The sequence below is a fragment of the Scyliorhinus canicula genome, chromosome 4 (assembly GCF_902713615.1).
Source record: "Scyliorhinus canicula chromosome 4, sScyCan1.1, whole genome shotgun sequence".
Classification (NCBI taxonomy): Eukaryota; Metazoa; Chordata; class Chondrichthyes; order Carcharhiniformes; family Scyliorhinidae; genus Scyliorhinus; species Scyliorhinus canicula.
Window position 1 is genome coordinate 132,430,045 of NC_052149.1, and position 23,012 is coordinate 132,453,056.

The 23,012-nt window shown below is 49.0% G+C and overlaps 1 protein-coding gene across 1 annotated transcript in view; it reads right to left on the reverse strand.

The window, feature by feature from the left end:
- LOC119965012 (soluble guanylate cyclase 88E-like) overlaps positions 1–23,012 on the reverse strand; it is a 678,135-nt gene that overhangs the window by 53,817 nt on the left and 601,306 nt on the right. The window lies entirely within an intron of this gene.

Here is a 23,012-nt window from a genome sequence, read left to right on the forward strand (position 1 = left end):
ACAGTAACAGGTCGTCGGCATACAACGACACCCTATGTTCCTCTCCACCTCGCACCAAGCATCTCCACCTCTCTGAATCTCTCAATGCCATCGCCAGCGGCTCGATTGCCAGTGCAAACAACAAGGGGGACAAGGGGCAACCCTGCCTGGTCCCTCGGTAAAGCCGGAAGTACTCCGACCTCCTCCTATTCGTGGCCACGCACGCCATCGGGGCCTCATATAGCAGCCTTACCCATCTAATGAACCCTTCACCAAATCCAAACCTCCCCAACACCTCCCATAGGTACCTCCACTCCACTCTATCGAAGGCCTTCTCCGCATCCAGCGCCACCACTATCTCTGCCTCCCCCTCAATCGCCGGCATCATAATGACATTCAGCAATCTCCGCACATTCGTGTTCAGCTGCTTTCCCTTCACAAAACCTGTCTGGTCCTCATGCACAACCCCTGGCACACAGTCCTCTATCCTGGTGGCCAGGATTTTTGCCAGCACCTTAGCATCCACGTTGAGGAGAGATATGGGCCTGTATGAACCACACTGCTGGGGGTCCTTGTCCTTCTTTAAAATTAACGAGATCAGTGCCCGTGACATCGTCGGGGGCAAAGTCCCCCCTTCCCACGCTTCGTTGAGTGTCCGCACCAGCAAGGGGCCCACTAGGTCCACGAACTTTTTATAAAATTCCACCGGGAACCCATCCGGCCCCGGTGCCTTCCCTGACTGCATCTGCCCGATCCCCTGAACTAGCTCCTCCAGCTCAATCGGCGCACCCAGCCCCTCCACCTTCTCCTCCTGCACCTTCGGGAAAGAAAGCCCGTCGAGGAACCTCTTCATTCCCCTCCTCTCCCCCGTTGGCTCCGACCGGTACAGTTCCCCGTAAAAGTCCTTGAAGACCTCATTCACCTCTACCCCCTTCCGCACCACATTCCCACTCTTGTCTCTCACTCTAGCAATCTCCTTAGCCGCATCCCGCTTACGGAGCTGATGAGCCAGCATCCTACTCGCCTTTTCACCATGTTCGTACACTGCCCCTTGTGCCTTCCTCCACTGTGCCTCCGCCTTTCTAGTGGTCAGCAAATCAAATTTAGCCTGCAGGCTGCGCCTCTCCCCCAACAGTCCCTCCTCTGGTGCCTCTGCATACCTCCTGTCCACCTCCAGCATCTTTCCCACCAGTCTATCCCTCTCACTCCTCTCGCTCCTCTCCCTGTGTGCCCGGATGGATATCAGCTCCCCACGAATTACTGCCTTCAGGGCTTCCCAGACCATCCCCACCTGAACCTCCCCCGTATCATTCACCTCAAGGTACCCCTCAATACTTGCCCGGACCCTCCTACACACCTCCTCCTCCGTCAACAACCCCACATCCAACTGCCACAATGGACGTTGGTCTCGCACCTCCCCCATCTCCAACTCTATCCAATGCGGAGCGTGGTCGGAGATTGCAATGGCCGAATACTCGGCCTCCTCCACTCTCGGAATCAGTCCCCTACTCACCACGAAGAAATCTATCCGAGAGTAGACCCTATGTACGTGGGAGAAGAAAGAGTACTCACGTGCCCTCGGCCTCACAAACCTCCATGGATCCACTCCACCCATCTGATCCATAAACCCTCTCAGTACCTTGGCCGCCGCCGGCCTCCTACCCGTCCTAGAGCTGGACCGATCCAGTGAAGGATCCAACACCGTATTAAAGTCCCCCCCTATGATCAGACCTCCCGCCTCCAGATCCGGGATCCGTCCCAACATACGCCTCATAAAGCCCGCATCGTCCCAATTTGGGGCATACACACTAGCCAGTACCACCTTCTCTCCTTGCAGCCTGCCCCTAACCATCACATACCTACCCCCCTTATCCGCCACCACCTCCGATGCCTCAAACAACACATTTTTCCCCACCAGAATCGCCACTCCCCGGTTCCTCACATCCAACCCCGAGTGGAAAACCTGCCCCACCCATCCCTTCCTCAGGCGGACCTGGTCCGCCACCCTCAGGTGGGTCTCCTGCAGCATTGCCACATCCGCCTTTAGCCCCTTCAGGTGAGCCAGTACCCTTGACCGCTTCACCGGCCCATTCAACCCTCTCACATTCCAGGTGACCAACCGGATCAGAGGGCGTCCCGCCCCCCTCCCCCGTCGGCTAGCCATAGCCCGTCGACTGCCCGCCCCAGGCCAGCATCCCCTGCTCGACCCCGTCCCCATAGCGACAACCCCTCACCTCTGTCCCCCCAACCCCCACCAGCTCCTTCTTGCCCCTACCAGCAGCAACCCGGTATTCCCCTTTCCCCCCCTCCCTTCCCCCCCAGACTAGGAACCCTCCCAGCCGCAACCGTCCTCCATTGTATTTCCGTGGGTCAGCTAACTTCTGCTGACCCCGGAAACTCCCGGCAATAGCCCGACCCCTCCCGAAGTGGGATCATCCCCCATCCTACCCCTCCTCCTGGCACCGCTCCAGCGCGGGGAAGAACCAGTTAAGGCCCCACCTCCCCCGTCACCGTCTCCGCCCCCCAGCCCCGCAGTGCGGGAAACCAGAGGAAAGCCCGCGCTTTCGCCCTGCCCCACCACACCCTTCTGATGCAGCTCCCAAATATCAGCCCCCCTCCATACCCCCACTCCGACATAGAATACAACATACCCCCCCGACCCTCCCCGCAAGATACACAGCCCAAACAATGCCCCAAGCACAAAAACAAAAACATAGCAGAACAACCCCTCCGTAAATAACCATATCAAAATTGCAAAAGTACTAAAACAAGACGAAAAAAACTGAAGAAAAAGAGAACACAGCAACATCCGAATCCAGCACTAATATCTTACAGCCGACCTTGCAACCCCCAACCCCTACTTCAAGTCCAGTTTCTCCGTCCGCACGAAGGCCCACGCCTCCTCCGGGGAATCGAAATAATGGTGCCGGTCCGAATAAGTTACCCACAGGCTGCAACATTCCGAACTTTATCTTTTTTCTATAAAGCACCTCTTTCGTCCGATTAAATCCGGACCGCCGCTTAGCCACCTCCGCACTCCAGTCCTGGTAGATCCGTACTACCCCATTCTCCCAATTGCTGCTCTTCACCTTCTTGGCCCAGCGCAGCACGCAGTCCCGATCACTGAACCGGTGGAACCTCACCAGCACCGCACGCGGGGGTTCATTCTCCTTAGGCCTCCTGGCCAGTACTCTGTGTGCTCCCTCCAGCTCCAGGGGCAGATGGAGAGACCCGGCCCCCACTAGCGAATTCAGCATTACAGCCACATAGGCTGTCAGGTCCGATCCCTCTAGCCCCTCCGCAAGGCCCAAGATCCGCAGGTTTTTCTGCCTCATGCGGTGATCCAGCTCCTCGAAGCGTTCCTGCCACTTCTTGTGGAGTGCTTCATGCCCCTCCACCTTACTCACGAGGACCACGGCCTCCTCCTCTCGTTCAATGGCCTGCGTCTGCAACTTCTTGATGGCAGCACCCTGGGTGGACTGAATCTCTGACAGCCTTCTGTTTGTTTCCTGCAGAGAGCTCAGTACTTCATCCTTGAATTCTTTAAAGCAGCGCAGGAGATCAGTTTGTTGTTTCTGGGCCCAGAGTCTCCACTCCTCTGGAGCTCTGTCGGTGGCCATCTTGGATCCCTTCCCCCGTTTTTTCTGAGGAGCTGCTGCTGTTTTTTCCACCTTTCCACTCCGAGTTCGAGTCATGGACTGCAGGGAAAGTCATTCAGCACACCTTCCCCCACCGGGAGACGTCGAAAAATTTCCGTTTTGGGCTCTCAAAAGAGCCGAAAAATCTCTTTAAAACGGGAGCTCCCACATGTGTGGCTTACTGCTGCATAACTACCACTGGAAGTCGGGGTACTTATTGTTGAGAGGAACAACCAGGGGATCCCTGCACTGACTGCTTCCTCCTCTTCCCACCTCTAACTGTTACCCAGCTACCTTTGTTCTCCGGTGCAACTATGTCCCTGTAGCTTCTATCTATCTTCCCCTCAGCTTACCGAATGATCCTCAGTTCATCCAGCTCCAGCTCCAGTTCCCTAACATGGTCTGTGAGGAGCTGGAGGTGGCTGCACTTCCCGCATGTGAAGTTAGCAAGGACACCGGTGGTCTCCCTTACCTCGAACATTCTGCAGGAGGAACATTGCACCGCCCGAGCTGCCATCACCTCTACTTAGTCTCCCAGTAAAAATGAAAGAAAAAAAAAGTAAATAGCTTACCTGCTCACACCACTGAGTCTTTTCTTTTTAGATTAGAGGAGGAGGGAGGGTGGGAGACACAACACATGCAGTGTCTCGGGATTCCTCACCATTCAAATTTATTGGGTTATACAACCTTCCCAAGTCTCCCCACGGCCAACTTCCGGTTTCCTGCTCCTCTGAGAAAAAAAAAGCTCCAAAAAAGTAAGTTTAAAATCAAGAACTCAGCTGACCTTCCAGTCTCCCCTCCAAAAACCGCTCCCCTCTCTGCCCATTCCGCTCAAAGAATATACTAATGATTTGGATGAGGGAGAAAATGTAACATCTCAAAGTTTGCAGATGATACCAAATTAGGTGGGAGGGTGAACTGTGACGAGGATGCAGGGATCCTACAGCAAGGTCTGGACAGGTTGGGCGAGTGGGCAAATCAATGGCAGATGCAGTATAACTTGGATAAGTGAGAGGTTATTCACTTTGGAAGCAGAAACAGGAAGGCAGATTACTACCCGAATGGTTGTAAATTGGGAAAGGGGACCTGGGTGTCCTTGTGCACCATTCGCTGACGGTAAGCATGCAGCTGCAGCAGGCGATAAAGAAGGCTAATGGTATGTTGGCCTTCATTGTGAGAGGTTTCCAGTACAGGAGCAGGAATGTGTTACTGCAATTGTACAGGGCCTTGGTGAGGCCACACTTGGAGTATTGTGTGCAGTTTTGATCTCTTTCTCTGAGGAAGGATTTTCTTGCTCTCGAGGAAGTGCTGCAGAGGTTTACCAGACTGATTCCAGGGATGGCGGAACTGTCATATGAGGAGAGATTGATTAGGTTGGGATTGTTCGTGCTGGAGTTCAAAAGAATGAGGGGGGATCTCATAGAGATTTATAAAATTCTAAAAGGACCACACAGGGTAGATGCAGGGAAGATGTTACCAATGATGGGTGTGTTCAGAACTAGGGGTCACAAGCTGAGGATTCTGGGTAAACGATTTAGGACCGAGATAAGGAGACATTTCTTCACACAAAGATTGGTGAGCCTGTGGAATTCATTACCACAGGAAGTAGTTGATGCTAAAACTTTGAATATATTCAAGAGGCAGCTGGATTTCGCACTTGGGGAGAATGGGATCAAAGGCTATGGAGAGAAAGCGAGATTAGGTTATTGAGTTGGATGATCAACCGTGATTGTGATGAATGGCGGAGTAAGCTCGAAGGGCCAAAAGGCCTCCTCCTGTTCCTATCTTCTATATGTATGTAGCCCGATACATTGTTTAAGCCTTGCCACAACTGACGAGATCCCGTGTCATTAGTCTGTGTCTCTAGCTTAGATTGATATTGTGCGTGTGTATACATGTGTTTGTCTGGGTGTGGGTGTGCAGATTTATGTGTGGTAGGTGTGTCATAGAGTCATGAAGGCATAGAGGACCACAGCACAGTTCAAAGATGTGCAGGTTAGGTGGATTGACCGGGCTACATTGCCCCTGAGTGTCCAAAGGTTGGGTGGGGTTTCTGGGTTGCGGGAATGGGATAGAGGTGTGGGTTTAAGTGGCGCAGTCTTTCAGGGGCTGGAACAGAATCGATGGGCAGAATTGCCTCCTTCTGCACTGCAAATTTTATGATTCCTCCAACAGCCTTTCGACAAGTGAGTTCCAGACTCCCATCAGGCTCTGGGTGAAAATGACAGTCCTCACATCCTCTCGAAACATCCTGCCCCTTAACTTAAATATGTCCCTGGTCATTGATCCCTCCACGCAGGGGAAAAGTTTTTTCCTATCCACTTCATCTATGCACCTCATAATTGTATACACCTCAATCACATCCCCCGCATAGGGTATTACTCACTCTCACCCTGTCCATAAAGGCCACAGCCCCCCCCCCCCCCCCCACCCCACCCTCATCTTGGCCATACCCCCAGAGCAATCCCCCTCACTCTGCCATAATCCCCACAGATCCATCTCCCTCATCCTGGTCATACCACCCACATATCCATCTCCATCCTCCTGGCCAAACCCCGCAGAGCCCCCTCTCCTCCGTCCTGGCCATACCCCACAGCCCCATTCCCCTCATCCTGGCCATTCTCCCAAAAGCCCCATCTCCCTCATCCTTGCCATACTTCCCAAAGTCCCAACCCCCTCATATTGGTCATACTCCCCACAGCCCCATCCCCCTCATCCTGGACATAGTCCCCACAGCCCAATCTCCCTCATCCTGGCCATAGTCCCCACAGCCCAATCTCCCTCATCGTGGCCATACCCCCAGAGCAATCCCCCTCACCCTGGCCATACTCCCAGAGCAATCCCACTCACCCTGGCCAAACCCCCAGAGCCCAATCTCCCTCATCGTGGCCATACCACCCACAGCACCATCCTGCTCATCCTGGCCATACTCCCCAAAGCCCCATCCCCCTCATCCTGTCCATACTCCCCACAGCCCCATCTCCCTCATCCTGTCCATACTCCCCACAGCCCGATCTCCCTCTTCTTGGCCATACCATCCACAGCCCCATCCCCCTCATCCTGGCCATACACCCCACAGCCCCATCCCCCTCATCCTGGCCATACACCCCTCAGCACCATCCCCTTCACCCTGTCCATACTCCCCAAAGCCCGATCTCCCTCTTCTTGGCCATACCACCCACAGCACCATCCCGCTCAACCTGGCCAAACCGCAGACAGCCCAACCCCCTTTACCTGGCCATACTCCACACAGCTCACCCCCCTGGTCGTGGCCATACTCCCCAAAGCCCCATCTCCCTCATCCTTGCCGTACTTCCCACAGCCCCATCTCCATCATCCTGGCCTTAACCCCCACAGCCCCATCCCTCTCATCCTCGCCATAAGCTCCACAGCTCCACCTCCCTCATATGACATAGGAGTAGAATTAGGCCACTTGGCCCAACGAGTCTGCTCCGCCATTCAATCATGGCTGATATTTTTCTCATCCCCATTCTCCTGCTTTCTCCCCATAACCCCTGATCCCCTTATTAATAAAGAACATCTATCTTAAGGAAATAAGGGAGAGTATCAAATTGAAGGAAAAAGCATATAAAGTGGCAAAGATTGCTGGGAGATTAGAGGACTGGGAAATCTTTAGGGGGCAACAGAAAGCTACTAAAAAAGCTATAAAGAAGAGTAAGATAGATTATGAGAGTAAACTTGCTCAGAATATAAAAACAGACAGTAAAAGTTTTTACAAATATATAAGACAAAAAAGAGTGGCTAAGGTAAATATTGGTCCTTTAGAGGATGAGAAGGGAGTTTTAATAATGGGAAATGAGGAAATGGCTGAGGAACTGAACAGGTTTTTTGGGTCGGTCTTCACAGTGGAAGACACAAATAACATGCCAGCGACTGATAGAAATGAGGCTATGACAGGTGAGGACCTTGAGAGGATTGTTATCAGTAAAGAGGGAGTGATGGGCAAGCTAATGGGGCTAAAGGTAGACAAGTCTCCTGGCCCTGATGGAATGCATCCCAGAGTGCTAAAAGAGATGGCTAGGGAAATTGTAGATGCACTAGTGATAATTTACCGAAATTCACTAGACTCTGGGGTGGTCCCGGTGGATTGGAAATTAGCAAACGTGACGCCACTGTTTAAAAAAGGAGGTAGGCAGAAAGCAGGAAATTATAGGCCAGTGAGCTTAACTTCGGAAGTAGGGAAGGTGCTGGAATCTATCATCAAGGAAGAAATTGCGAGGCATCTGGATAGAAATTGTCCCATTGGGCAGACCAGCATGGGTTTGTAAAGGGCAGGTCATGCCTAACTAATTTAGTGGAATTTTTTGAGGACATTACCAGTGCAGTAGATAACGGGGAGCCGATGGATGTGGTATATCTGGATTTCCAGAAAGCCTTTGACAAGGTGCCACACAAAAGGTTGCTGCATAAGATAAAGATGCATGGCATTAAGGGTAAAGTAGTAGCATGGATAGAGGATTGGTTAATTAATAGCAAGCAAAGAGTTGGGATTAATGGGTGTTTCTCTGGTTGGCAATCAGTAGCTAGTGGTGTCCCTCAGGGATCCGTGTTGGGCCCACAATTGTTCACAATTTACATAGATAATTTGGAGTTGGGGACCAAGGGCAATGTGTCCAAGTTTGCAGATGACACTAAGATGAGTGGTAAAGCGAAAAGTGCAGAGGATACTGGAAGTCTGCAGAGGGATTTGGATAGGTTAAGTGAATGGGCTCGGGTCTGGCAGATGGAATACAATGTTGACAAATGTGAGGTTATCCATTTTGGTAGGAATAACAGCAAACGGGATTATTATTTAAACAATAAAATATTAAAGCATGCCGCTGTTCAGAGAGACTTGGGTGTGCTTGTGCATGAGTCACAGAAGGTTGGTTTACAAGTGCAACAGGTGATTAAGAAGGCAAATGGAATTTTGTCCTTCATTGCTAGAGGGATGGAGTTTAAGACTAGGGAGGTTATGTTGCAATTGTATAAGGTGTTAGTGCGGCCACACCTGGAGCATTGTGTTCAGTTTTGGTCTCCTTACTTGAGAAAGGACGTACTGGCGCTGGAGGGTGTGCAGAGGAGATTCACTAGGTTAATCCCAGAGCTGAAGGGGTTGGATTATGAGGAGAGGTTGAGTAGACTGGGACTGTACTCGTTGGAATTTAGAAGGATGAGGGGGGATCTTATAGAAACATTTAAAATTATGAAGGGAATAGATAGGATAGATGCGGACAGGTTGTTTCCACTGGCGGGTGACAGCAGAACTAGGGGACATAGCCTTAAAATAAGGGGAAGTAGATTTAGGATTGAGTTTAGGAGGAACTTCTTCACCCAAAGGGTTGTGAATCTATGGAATTCCTTGCCCAGTGAAGCAGTTGAGGCTCCTTCATTACATGTTTTTAAAGTAAAGATAGATAGTTTTTTTAAGAATAGAGGGATTAAGGGTTATGGTGTTCGGGCCGGAAAGTGGAGCTGAGTCCACAAAAGATCAGCCATGATCTAATTGAATGGCGGAGCAGGCTCGAGGGGCCAGATGGCCTACTCCTGCTCCTAGTTCTTATGTTCTTATGTTCTTAAAGACACACAGTGATTTGGCCTCCACAGACTCCTGCGGCAAATTGTTTCACAGATTCACCACCCTCTGGCTGAAAAGATTCCTCCTCAGCTCTGTTTTATAGGACCGTCCCTTTAGTCTGAGATTCTGTCCTCCGCTTCTTAATTTTCCCTACAACTGGAAAAATCCTCTCCACGTCCACGTTACCCAGGCCACGCAGTATCCTGTAAGTTTCGATAAGATCTCCCTCGTCCTTCTAAACTCCAACGAGTACAGACCTAGAGTCTTCAACCGTTCCTCATACAACAAGCTCTTCATTCCAGGGATCATTCTTGTGAACCTCCTCGGGACCCTTTCCAAGGCCAGCACATCCTTCTTTAGAAAACAGACCCAGAACTGCTCACAATACTCCAAATGGGATCTGACCAGAGCCTTATACAGCCTCAGAAGCACATCCCTAGTCGTGTATTCTAGCCCTCTTGACATGAATGCTAACATTGCATTTGCCTTCCTAACTGCTGGCTGAACCTGCATGTTAACCTAAAGAGAATTGTGACCAAGGATTCCCAAGTCCCGTTGTGCTTCTGATTTCCGAACCATTTCCCCATTTAGAAAATAGTCTATACCTCCATTCCTCCTTCCAAGGTGCATAAGTTCACATTTTTCCTCATTGTATTCCATCTGCCAGTTGTTTGCTTACTTTCCTAGTCTGTCCAAATCCTTCTACAGCCGGCCTGCTTCCTCAATACTAACTGTCCCTCTACAGATCTTTGTATCGTCTAAAAACATAGCAACACTGCCTTCAGTACCTTCTTCCTGATCATTAATGTATACTGTGAAAAGTTGTGGTCCCAGCACAGATCCCTGAGGCACACCGGCTGCCATCCTGAAAAAGACCCCTTTATCCCCACTCTCTTCCTGCTGCCAGTCCGCCAATCCTCTATCCATGCCAGGATCTTACCCTTAACCCATGGGCTCTTAACTTATTTAACGTATTTAACTATGCAGCACCTTGTCAAAGGCCTTCTGGAAATCTAAATAAATCACATCCACTGGTTCTCTTTTGTCTAACTTCCTTGTTACTTCCTCAACGAACTCTAACAGATTTGTCAGACATGACTTCTCTTTGACAAAGCCGTGCTGACTCAGTCCTATTTTATCCTGCACTTCCAAGTACTCCACGATCTCATCCTTAATAATGGATTCAAAAATCTTACCAATGACCGAAGTCAGGCTAGCCGGCCTATAATTTCTCGTCTTCTGTTTCCCTCCCTTCCTAAATAGGGGTGTTACATTAGCCACTTTTCAGTCCTCTGGAACCCTTCCTGCCTTCAGTGATTCCTGAAAGATCACCACCAATGCCTCCACAATCTCCTCAGCTATCTCTTTTAGAACTCTGGGGTGTAGTCCATCTGGTCCAGGTGATTGGGCCACCTTCAGACGTTTCAGTTTCCCCAGAACCTTCCCCTTAGTAATGGTCACTGCACTCAACTCTGTCCCCTGGTTCACCTGGAGCTCTGGCATCCCACTAGTGTCTTCCACCGTGAAGGCTGATGCAAAGTAACTATTCAGTTCCTCTGCCATTTCTTGTTTCTTATTATTACTTCTCCAGGCACATTTTACAGTGGTACAATGTCTATTTTTGCCTCCCGCTTACCTTTTCGGTATTGGAGAAAACTCTTCCCATCTTTTTTTATTTTACTAACTAGCTTACACTCATATTTCATCTTCTCCTTCCTTGTTGCTTTATAGTTGTCCTCTGCTCATTTTTAGAGGCTTCCCAATCCTCTGGCTTCCCACTAGTCCTCGCCACTTTGTATGGCTTTTCTTTTGCTTTTATGCTGTCCTTGACTTTTCTCGTCAATCATGGATGCCTTGTCTTCCCCTTCATATGTTTCCTCCTCATTAGCATGAATTTCTGTTTTGCCTCCTGAATAAACCCCCAAAACCCATGCCATTGTGGTTCCAGTGTCTTCCCTGTTAGGCTTCTTTTCCAATCAACTCTAGCCAGCTCCTCCCTCATGTCTCTGCAGTTACCCTTATTTAATTGTAATATCATTACATCTATTTCCCTCTCAAACTGCAGTGTAAATTCTATCAAATTGTGGTCACTGCTCCCTCAGGGTTCCTTCACCTTAAGTTCTCTAATCAAGTCTGCCTCATTACACATCTGCTCTACCATAAGCTGCTCCAAAAAAACATCTCTTTGGTAGTCCACAAATTCCTTTTCTTGGGATCAACTACAAACCTGATTTTCCCAGTATATCTGCATATTGAAGTGCCCCATGATTATTGTAACATTGCCTTTTTTACATGCCTTTTCTATCTCCTGATTTATTTTCTGACCCACATCCTGACTACTGCTGGGGAGGCCAGTACATAACTCCCATCAGGGTTTTTTGACCTTTGCAATTCTTCAACTCTACCCACAGAGATTCTATGCCTTCTGATCTTATTTTGCTCCTTGCCATCAATTTAACTTCATCCTTACTAACAATATAACCCTGCTCCCTTTGCCCATCTGCCTTTACTTTCGATAGGACACATGTGCATATATATTTAGACCCTAGCCCTGATCTCCTTGCAGCCACTTATGATGCCCACAACATCGCACCGGCCAATTTCAATGTGCGCAACAAGCTAATTTACCTTGTTCTGTATATTGCATGCATTTAGGTCCAACACGTCCTGCATTGACCATCTCCCATCTCATAGAACATTGAACATAGAAAAGTACAGCACAGAACAGGCCCTTCGGCCCTCGATGTTGTGCCGAGCTCTACTCAGATGAAGCTGTGTGGGGTATGGCCAGGATGAGGGAGATGGGGCTGTGTGGGGTATGGCCACGATGAGGGAGATGGGGCTGTGCGGGGTATGGCCAGGATGAGGGAGATGAAGCTGTGTGAGGTATGAAACCCACGTATTCACCCTATACCCGTAACCCAACAACACCCCCCCTTAACCTTACTTTTTTTTTTAGAACACTACGGGTAATTTAGCATGGCCAATCCACCTAACCCGCACATCTTTGGACTGAGGGAAGAAACCGGAGCACCTGGAGGAAACCCACGCATACACGGGGAGGACGTGCAGACTCCGCACAGACAGTGACCCAGCCGGGAACCGAACCTGGGACCTTGGAGCTGTGAAGCATTTATGCAAACCACCGTGCTACCCGGCATGGTTGTCACCGTTTTTGCTCTGCCTGAGGGTGATGTTATTCTCTCATACTGGCCATACTCCACACAGCTTAATCTCCCTCAGCCTGGCCATACCTCACACAGCCCCATCTCCCTCATTGTGGTCATACCTCACACAGCTTCATCTCCCTCAGCCTGGCCATACTCCACACAGCCCCATCTCCCTCATCCTGGCCATACTCCAAACAGCCCCATCTCCCTCATTGTGGTAATACCTCACACAGCTTCATCTCCCTCAGCCTGGCCATACCCCACACAGCCCCATCTCCCTCATTGTGGTCATACCTCACACAGCTTCATCTCCCTCAGCCTGGCCATACCCCACACAGCTTCACCTCCCTCAGCCTGGCCATACCCCACACAGTCCCATCTCCCTCATCCTGGCCATACTCCACACAGCCCCATCTCCCTCATCCTGGCCATACCCCACACAGCCCCATCTCCCTCATCGTGGTCATACCCCACACAGCTTCATCTCCCTCATCCTGGTCATACCCCACACAGCTTCAGCTACCTCAGACTGGCCATACCCCACACAGCTTCAGCTACCTCATCCTGGCCATACTCCACACAGCTTCATCTCCCTCAGCCTGGCCATACCCCACACAGCCCCATCTCCCTCATCCTGGCCATAGCCCACACAGCCCCATCCCCCTCAGCCTGGCCATACCCCACACAGCCCCATCTCCCTCATCGTGGCCATACCCCACACAGCTTCATCTCCCTCATTGTGGTCATACCCCACACAGCCCATCTCCCTCATCCTGGCCATACCCCACACAGCCCCATCTCCCTCATTGTGGTCATACCCCACACAGCCCATCTCCCTCATCCTGGCCATACCCCACACAGCCCCATCTCCCTCATTGTGGTCATACCCCACACAGCCCCATCTCCCTCATTGTGGTCATACCCCACACAGCTTCATCTCCCTCATCCTGGCCATACCCCACACAGCCCCATCTCCCTCATCCTGGCCATACCTCACACAGCTTCATCTCCCTCATCCTGGCCATACCCCACACAGCCCCATCTCCCTCATCCTGGCCATACCTCACACAGCTTCATCTCCCTCATCCTGGCCATACCCCACACAGCCCCATCTCCCTCATCGTGGCCATACCCCACACAGCCCCATCTACCTCAGCCTGGCCATACCCCACACAGCCCCATCTACCTCAGCCTGGCCATACCCCACACAGCCCCATCTACCTCAGCCTGGCCATACCCCACACAGCCCCATCTACCTCAGCCTGGCCATACCCCACACAGCCCCATCTACCTCAGCCTGGCCATACCTCACACAGCTTCATCTCCCTCATCCTGGCCATACCCCACACAGCCCCATCTACCTCAGCCTGGCCATACCCCACACAGCTTCATCTCCCTCAGTCTGGCCATACCAAAAAAACAGCCCCATCTCCCTCATCCTGGCCATACCCCACACAGCTTCATCTCCCTCATTGTGGTCATACCCCTCACACTTCATCTCCCTCAGCCTGGCCATACCCCACACAGCTTCATCTCCCTCATCCTGGCCATACCAAAAAAACAGCCCCATCTCCCTCATCCTGGCCATACCCCACACAGCTTCATCTCCCTCATTGTGGTCATACCCCTCACACAGCTTCATCTCCCTCAGCCTGGCCATACCCCACACAGCCCCATCTCCCTCATTGTGGTCATACCCCTCACAGCCGCATCTCCCTCATCCTGGCCATACTCCACACAGCCCCATCTCCCTCATTGTGGTCATACCTCACACAGCCCCTTCTCCCTCAGCCTGGCCATGCTCCACACAGCCCCATCTCCCTCATTGTGGTCATACCTCACACAGCCCCATTTCCCTCAGCCTGGCCATACCCCTCACACTTCATCTCCCTCATCCTGGCCATACCCCACACAGCTTCATCTACCTCAGCCTGGCCATACCCCACACAGCTTCATCTCCCTCAGCCTGGCCATACCCCACACAGCCCCATCTCCCTCATCGTGGCCATACCCCACACAGCTTCATCTACCTCAGCCTGGCCATACCCCACACAGCCCCATCTCCCTCATTGTTGTCATACCCCTTGTGGTGATTGTAGATCTGAGTAGATGCAATACAACTGTGCAAGCACAACAGGGAGCATGGGAGAGCTATATATACACAGGGACAGGAAATGACGACACACTTCGCGGAAGGCAGAACTCGTAGCAGGACACAAACACAGGCAGGCAGTATTTGACGTAGCGGTACGTTAAGCTCTGAAGACAGAACAAATTCACAATAAAGCATCTTCTCCACCTTTGAGACTACGAGCTTTATTAAGACACGAGGAACAACACATGGTTCCAGGAGTGGTTTCAGACGCTTACTTCAGGACAACTCAGCTGCAGGCACAGAAAGACCAAAATGGCAAGAAAATCTCCTACTGGACATTGGACTTGGGAAGACATCGCTTATTCGAGAATGTGGCTTGGAACCCCACCTCAGCTGGACATGACCGGCAATGTAAGAAATGTCTGGAAAATGTTTAAACAAATGTTCGAGTTATATATCATAGCTAATGATGTAGCAGCAGCCTCAGACAAAATTAAAATAGCAATGCTCATCACAGGACATGAAGCCAGGAAAGTATATAATGGATTTAAATACTCAAAAGATGAAGACAGCAACAACTTACAAACAATACTAAACAAATTTGAAGTGTACTGTAAGGAATTTGAACAGCACGGTATGCTCAGAGGCTAAACTGTACAGAGACTGAGTGATGCAAAACTCTACAAACAGAAAGGCTTCAGTCAAGAAATCGCGAGTGAAAAGGACAGATCAAAAAGAAGAAATAACTTGAATTTTTCACAAAGCCAAAACGCTGAAATCCAGTCCAGATCGAAAGGAAAAGGAAACTTACAACTTTCAGAAAGAAAAAACGCTGAAATCCGCGATAAAATGGCGTCGGAGCACATTTTCCAGTCTCGGGCAGACAAAGAACAAAAACCTTGTCTGCGCGTGCGCAGGAAGCGGAAGCCGCGCATGCGCAGTTACAATCACCTGTTTTGCGTTCTGCGCATGCGCAAGCCGCGCATGCGCAGTTAAAAAAAGTTCTTGTTGCTGATCGTTATGCGCATTCGCAAGCCGTGCATGCGCAGTGGACACAAAACCGCACAGGAAAGGAAGGCCGATTTGCGCATGAGTAATTGATTCCTACACATGACGTCACGAGCGTCATGACGTCTGAGCATCTGGACCACGCCTACTTAAAAGGGAAATGCCTGAAAATTGAAAACAAAATACTTAAAGCTGTAAAACCGAATTTGCCTCAGAACACAGAAAAACGCCTGAACTTAAACCAGCAGTTGAAAATAACTCTCACAACACCCTGAAAAAAGCAGTCTGCACCACCCAAAGTGAAGAGAACAAAAATAAATCAGAAACAAAAAAAGATGATTTGTTTTTCGAAGATTACTACTCAGACATGGCTGAGCTATTCGGATATGCTGATCACAGCATCAGCAACACGGTCGCAAAGATCAACATGAATCTACTCGTGGTAGATGAATCCAACCAAGATGATTTGGTTTTCGAAGAATACTACTCAGACATGGCTGAGTTATTCGGATATGCTGATCAGAGCATCAGCGACACGGTCACAAAGCTCAACACAAATCTACTCGTAGTAGATGAATCCAACACCATGGTGCCATGCAGATCGTCAATACATTGGATGACAGCAATACCCAAGACGAAGACGACGCCACACAGAGAGCACAGAAAGACTCCACAGAGAGAGCGATGACAGGCTCCACAGTGAGAGTGATGAAAGACTCTAAAAGGGAAGCAAGCAAACACTCCCTGGCGAACAACATGCATGAACAATACCATGAAGGTCAACCCGCCATATCTGAGCAACCGCAAGCAGACTATGAAAGTCTACCAAGCTCACATAATCAAAAAGAAGACAATGTACTTCTACCCACTGCATGTGAAAACAGTGACGATGTACAGGATCACAGCGAGACTGACAGTTCTCAGCCTGTCTGTACAGAAGCACAGAGTAGGGCCACCCAAGAGTCCAGTGAGACCACGCCAATAGAAACCATCCAGATTTTGACTCCAGAAGAGGAGCACCAAGAGTCCAGTGAGATCACATCAACAGAAACCATGAAAATTTTGACTCCAGAAGAGGAGCACCAAGAGTCCAGAGAGACCACGTCAATTGAAATCATGAAGATTTTGACTCCGGAAGAGGAGCACCAAGAGTCCAGAGAGACCGCCTCAAATTAAATCGTGAAGAATTTAACTCCAGAAGAGGAGCACCAAGAAAGCAAAGACGACGAATCTAATCCACAACAAATGACTGATGTCACCAGCATCAATGCAACATCAGATCATTCTCACCATTCTCGAGATGAAACGTTCAATGACTCAAATTATCCACACGGGACACTCATTGAGCATAACAAGAAAAACAAAAGCCAAAAGAAGCACAGCAGACACGAGAACAACAACAGCAAGAACAAAAGCAACATGAAGCGCGACAAGAACAACAAAAATCGCAAGAAGCACTGTAGAAACAAGAACAACAACAGCACCAACAAAAACTACAAGCACAACGACAAAAACTACAAGAAGAACAACAAAACCAACAAGAAGCATAACAAAGATAGTGACAACAACAAAGACAAAAACGACAAAAACAGCAACAAGAACGGCAACAAAAACAACAAAGACAGGAACGACAGAAACAACAGCAATGAAACAACGACTTGTACAAAATGGTACAATTCTGCACATGAAGGACAATGCCACAGCACACTGCAAAACAATGACAAGACTACAAACATGCCATGGGATGGCAACGAATCGCACAAACTCACATCTGCTCCACTCACATCTGCTCCAGAACAAGCAAGCACACCAGCTTTCAAGGCAGATGACATAATAAATCGACACCACAAGCACAGAAAAAAGTCCATGTCAGTCAACATCAGTGGTTCGACCATGTAAACACCTCGGGATGATGCATTGGTTACTTAAACTAACAAGAACACCGACAACATTCACCACGTCAACAACAACAAAAGAAAAAACTCAGTGAACAAATTCATCAAGTTTGGACACATAAATGTTTTTAAGAGTGGACTCATAAATATAAATTGGCTTTGTAAAAAATGCAATAGCACCATCACTTGTATAGATACATATCATAAGTAACAATTTTCAGTTAACAGTTTTGTACAATTTTTTTTAACGATGTACAGAAAATATGTAAAGAAAAAAGGAGGGTGTGGTGATTGTAGATCTGAGTAGATGCAATACAACTGAGCACGCACTAGAGGGAGCAGGGGAGAGCTATATATACACAGGGACAGGAAGTGATGACACACTTCACGGAAGGCACAACTCGTAGCAGGACACAAACACAGGCAGGCAGCATTTGAGGTAGCCGTATGTTAATCTCTGAAGACAGAACGAATTCACAACAAAGCATCTTCTCCACCTTTGAGACTACGAGCTTTATTAAGACACGAGGAACAACACACCCCTCACACTTCATCTCCCTCACAGCCCTATCTCCACAGTCCTGGCCATACCCCCACAGCCCCATCTTCCTCACCCTGGCCCCACCCCTCACAGCCCATCCCCCTCACTCTGGCCCTACCTATCATAGCCCCATCTCACTCACCCTGGCTATTTTGCAGGTTAATGCCAGGACTCTAACTTCTGCTGTTTAGGGGAAAGGCAAGATTTTACAAGAAATTATTTTTGACCGGTGCAGATGCGATGGCCAAAGGACCGTTCTCGTGCCAGAGATCTCTATGATTCCATGAAATAAATCCATTAAAAAAAAACTGGAAACCTCTTGACCCTGGTGGACTGTTTTCTAAAGTGGTACATAGTGACTTATGGCTTTGTAAAAGAAAAGGGTCTGGAATAAAATATGTTTTAAAGCTGATTAGCGCAGTTTGTTTATGGCAAAAAAACAAAAAGATTCAATGGCTTGTGTAAAGAAGACAAAAACAAGAAGTAAATGGAGGTTGCTCTGCAGTCGCTCTGTGGGGGTGGTGGTGGTGAAGTGGTATTGTCACTGGACTGGTAATGCAGAGGCCCAGAGTAATACAGTATAGGAACAGGCCCTTCGGCCCTCCAAGCCTGTAACGGTCATGATACCAACCTTGGCCAAAACCCTCAGCATTCCTTGTGCCGTATTCCTCTATCCCTCCACCCAGGGAAAGAGAGCCTGCCCATCCATGCTATCCATGCCCCTCATAATCTTGTAGACCTCTATCAGGTCACCCCTCAACCTCCGGCATTCTAATCAAAACAGTCCGCATTTAGTCAGCCTCTCCAAATAGCTAACGCCCTCCAGACCAAACAACCTCCTCTGCACCCTCTCCAAGGCCTCCACATCCTTTTGGTTGTGTGGCGACCAGAATTGTGCACAATATTCCAAGTGCGGCCTTACCAAGGTTCTATACAACTGTAGCATGACTTGCCAGTTTTTATACTCGATACTCCGACAAATGAAGGCAAGCATTCCGTATGCTTTCTTTACTACCTTGTCCACGTTTGTTGCCCCTTTCAAAGGTCTGTGGACCTGTGTGCCCAGATCTTTCTGACTTTCTATATTCCGATGAGTTTTGCCATTTACGGTATATTTCCCCTCTATGTTAGACCGACCAAAATGCATTAGCTAGCAATTGTACCTCCAACCTATCTACATCCTGCTGTATCCGCTGACAAACCTCAACACTATCTGCCACTCCACCAAACCTTACTGTCATCCGTGAACTTCCTAATCAGACCAGCCACATTTTCCTCCAATTCGTTTATGTACACTACAAACAATAGAGGCCCCGACACAGATCTCTGTGGAACACAACTAGTCACAACCTTCCATTCATAAAAATACTCTTCCACTGCTACCCTTTGCTTTCTGTGACAGAGCCAGTTCTGTATCCATCTTGCCACCTCACCTCTGATCCCGTGTGACTTCACCTTTTGTACCAGTCTGCCATAGGCACCTTGTTGAAGTTCATCTAAACAACATCCACCGTCCTCCCCTCATTAATCATCTTTGTCACCTCGTCAAAACGCGATCAAGTTAGTGAGGCACGACCTCACCTTCACAAAACCATGTTGTCTATCGCTAATGAAACCATTTGTTTCCAAATGGATATAAATCCTGTCCCTGACAATTCTCTCCAATAATTAACCGACTACCGACGTGAGGTTCACCAGCCTATAGATTCCTAGATTATCCTTGCAACCTTTAGTAAACAGCGGTACAACATTAGCTATTCTCCAGTCCTCTGGGATTTCACCTGTAGCCAATGAGGATACAAAGACCCCAACAATTTCCTCCCTTGCTTATCTCAGTATTCTGGAGTAAATCCCATCCGGCCCAGGAGACGCATCAACCTTAATGAATTTTAAAAGTACCTCCTCATTTTCGATGACTACATAAACCAGATTGTCCATACTCCTTACCCAAGAATCATCTTCCAGAAAGTCCTTTTCTTTGATGCAAAGTACTCATTTAGTAGCTCGCCCATTTCCTCTGGGTCAACACACTGTCCTTAAGTGGTCCAATCCTTTCCCTGGCCACCCTCTTGCTTTTTACAGATGAATAAAAAGCTTTGGGATTCACCTTAATCTTACTTGCCAAGGACATTTTATGAACCCTCCTAGCCCTCCTAATTTCCCGCTTATGTACCTTCCTACTTTATACTCCTCAAGGATTTTGACTGTCCCCCACCCTTCTAGACCATACAAAAGCCTCCTTTTTTTTGATAATGTTCACAATATCCCTCGTTAGCCAAGGCTCCCTAAACTTCTCATACTTACCATTCGTTCTCTCAGAAACATGACATTCCTGAATCCTAATCAACTGTCGCTTGAAAGACTTCCACATGTCCGATCGTGATTTACCCTCCAACAGCCGAAACAAATCCAAATTCTTCAATTCCTGTCCAATGTTATCGTAATTTGCCTTTTCCCCAGTTTAGCACCTTAACACAATGGTTACCCTCATCCCTATCCCAACGTCCCCTAAAACTTATGGAATTATTATCACTACTCCCAAAATTTTCCCCTACTGAAACCTCGACCACCTGGCAAGGCTCAATCCCCAATACCAGATCTACTATTGCCCCTTTCCTAGTTGGACTATCTACATCTTGCATCAAGAAGCCTTTCTGATACACCTTATAAACTCTGCCCCATCCAAGCCCCGAGTCCCATTCAATATAGGGGAAATTAAAATCCCCTGCCACAACAACCATGTTACTTTTGCACCTATCCAAAATCTCTCTACCTATCTGCTCCTCTACCTATCTGCTACCTATCTCTTGCTGGCAGTTGGGTGTCTGTAATAATGCTCTGGGCATTCAGGTTCGAATTCCAGACAGTGGAATTTGAACTTAAAAAATGAAGTCTAATGGCTATCAATAAATCATTGGCGATTGTTGTAAAAATTGATGTGGCCCTTTATGGTAGGGGAAATTCTGCTGTCCTTACCTGGTGACTCCAAAATCACAGCAATGTGGTTAGCTTTTAAATACCCTCTGATCTCGCCTAGAAATTTCAAGGACAATTAGAGACTAGTAATAAATGCTGGCCCAGCCAGTGACGCCCATTAAAAAAACAAAACTGACTGCAGGTTCCCTGCAGTCCACCAGAAAAATATTATAAGAGTCATTGATTGTTCTGCAGAAACTTAGGCATCACTTCAAGAACCCCTTATCTTGAACCACTGACTGCATGAAGCAATCCTCCATTACGAACAATCCACAAAAGCAACCAAAGAGTCCAGCTAGTGTGAGGAGTTTCTGACATCTTCAACCATGTTATTTGAACAGTGACTGAAGAACTAACATTGCCACTTGTGGTGAGTATAACGCCTTTCACACTATTTTGAAAACTACACAAAATAAGGGAAGCAAGAATTGTGATCAGAGGTAACCTTGTGACAATGAAAAAAGACAAATGCTGTCGCAACTGGAAATGTGTAACACATAAAAAGCAGCTCTGTTCCCACTTGTAATGTTCACTCTAAATCAGAGAAATATAAATCTGAATAATGTTAGAATAACTGGAGACCAACAGCTATGAAGCAACAACAACATTTGTACAAGTCTTGTGCAATGGTTTGAAAGACCAGGGGCCTCACGGTAGCATGGTGGTTAGCATCAATGCTTCACAGCTCCAGGGTCCCAGGTTCGATTCCCGGCTGGGTCACTGTCTGTGTGGAGTCTGCACGTCCTCCCTGTGTGTGCGTGGGTTTCCTCCGGGTGCTCCGGTTTCCTCCCACAGTCCAAAGATGTGCGGGTTAGGTGGATTGGCCATGCTAAATTGCCCGTAGTGTAAGGTTAATGGGGGGATTGTTGGGTTACGGGTATACGGGTTACGTGGGTTTAAGTAGGGTGATCATTGCTCGGCACAACATCGAGGGCCGAAGGGCCTGTTCTGTGCTGTACTGTTCTATGTTCTATGAAAGTTGGTCAAAATGACGGATTAGCATTCGCCTCAAATGGCAGCAATTCAGGAATATCTGCTTGGTTTGGGCTGAGGAGAATATTGGGCGGAATTCTCCGCACTCACGACGGGGCGGAGAATAGCAGGCGGCGTAAATTTTTACGGCCACGCTGGTCCGACGCCCTCCCGCTATTCTCCCCCCCCCCCCCACGGCCGCCTCCCGACACGAATCGCTGCTCGCCGTTTTTTTACGGCGAGCAGCGATTCTCAGCTGGCCGATGGGCCGATTTCCAAGGCCTTTACGGCCGTTTTTATGAACGTAAATCACACTTGGTCTGACCGTTCGTAAAAACGGCCGTAAAGTCCCGATCTGGGGAACCATGGCACCGATTGGCACGGCAGTACCACGGCGGTGCCAAGGGTGCCATGGGCCCGCGATCGGTGCCCACCGATCGCAGGCAGCGGGTACTTACCCCGCGCACTCTTTATCCTTCCGCCGCCCCGCTGTATCCATTCGCGGGGCGGCTGAGGGGCATACCGGCCCGTGCATGCGCGGGTTTCACGCATATGCATGATGACATCATCCGCGCATACGCGGGTTGGAGTCGTCCATTCCGCGCATGCGCGGCTGACGTCATCTGACGCGTCAGCCGTCGCTAACTCTGGCTAGCGGGCTTAACGAAATTCGTTAAGCCCGTGATGCCGGAGTTCACAGCCGCAGGATGCTAGCCCCGACCGGGGACCAGAATTGGTTCCCGGTCGGGGGGCGGAGGCGGCCGTAAAATACAGCCGTTTTCGTCGCAGCCTTTCGTCGCGGCGGCCGTTGGGGAGAATCGCGCCCATTAACTTTTCCGTGAAACATTGTAAAATAGAGAGAGGGGGAATAGCTGATCCTGGAGGTTATGATGAGGAATTCAGGTAAGATTCACATCGGGTTAAGGGGAGAGAGAGCTGGTTAATGGGATTAGTTTGATTCTGGAATGGGCAGAAGATTTTTCTGATCCGTATGACCAATTTCCTTCACAGTTTGTCGCAACATGTTTTAATTTATCCGCATGAGACTTCTAATTCCAGATTTATACTGAATTCAAATTTCACCATCTGCCATGATGGAATTCGAACCTAGGTCGAATCTAGAGCATTACCCTGGCTCAGGGTTTACTAGTCCCGTGACA